Below are 1,231 nucleotides of genomic sequence, written 5' to 3' on the forward strand. Positions count from 1 at the left end.
TAATTTGGCTCTCACGAACTTGTTTTAATTTTCTTCAGCTGTATCCTGAACTTGCATATGAGCAATTTATGTTCTGTTTTTTTATTAGCTACTACCTTGGTGGAAGCCTATAGCCTTTGCTGTCTTTTAGATTCTTGCTTAGCTTCTTTGCTTCCTTGGCAAACCTGATAGCCTGTTCTCATTAGGTCTTTTTATCTTCAGGGATCTGATTCATATTGGTCATTATCTTGGTAAGAGATTCACCCTGATGTCCTTCTGGAATTTGACTGTATGGTGAGTTCTTTTCTTTTTAATTTTTTCTGTTTTCCCCATTTGTGCTTCCTTCTTTGTAAGTCCAGTATATCTAGCTAGGGTCCCTCTTGGGAAGGAATGTTGATTCTCGTTTTGCATTAAGAAACTGGAAAACCTTCCTATTGTTACTGGCACAGTGTGTCCTGTGTTTTGTACCCACTGAAGCCATACAGCTTAACCCTCATGGGTGGAGAAAAAGGGAAGATGATGAAGAATATTTTTTTTTACATTTTAAAAGTCTTTGCAGCAGTTTTATTTTTTCCCAATGTAATGTGTTACTTAATTTCCTGACTGTTGCTTCCCTAGGCGTTAACCGTGGATCCTAGAATGAAATCTTCAAGAACTTCAAATGCATTTTCATTTGTCATGATGTTGCTTATTGTTGTGAGGTTTTTGGTTTACTTTATGTTGAAGTGCATGTATTGAAAGTTTAACCGGTGCTCCAAGTGCAACATACCAGCATGAAGCAGTGAACCAATAGAGAGGCCTGTTGGGCTGGCCCAAATCCCAACTACGTGGACACGGCGCCACCTCCCCCGCTCCGCGAAAAATGTACTTTAGAGGACAGCACTGAAGCTACAGCTCAGGGAGAGGGGCACATCTGATCAAAGAACACAGGAGCAAATGAAGAGGGAAGGAGAGAGAGTGAAATACATCCTGGCCCACCAAGGCCCAAATATGATATTCCTGCGCTGCGCAGCCAATGCACAGAGACCATAGGGCCGGTCCCACTACAAGACATGACCTCCCTCACTGACCCATAGCGCTGTGGGGCACAACACTGGAGACACAGTGCAGGAATTGTGCCCAACCTGATCCCACCACACCAGAGTAAAACACTAAGGGTGTGCAACAGAGCAGCAAGGGGAGCAAAACAATGAAGTTCCCAGGTAATATCAAAAAAAGACTTTGGGGCCAGGGTGTGGCGCTCCATTAGACT

Source organism: Echinops telfairi, unplaced genomic scaffold (assembly GCF_000313985.2).
Source record: "Echinops telfairi isolate 266 unplaced genomic scaffold, ASM31398v2 ScPeMD7_5868;HRSCAF=6743_1, whole genome shotgun sequence".
In the NCBI taxonomy this organism is placed as follows: domain Eukaryota; kingdom Metazoa; phylum Chordata; class Mammalia; order Afrosoricida; family Tenrecidae; genus Echinops; species Echinops telfairi.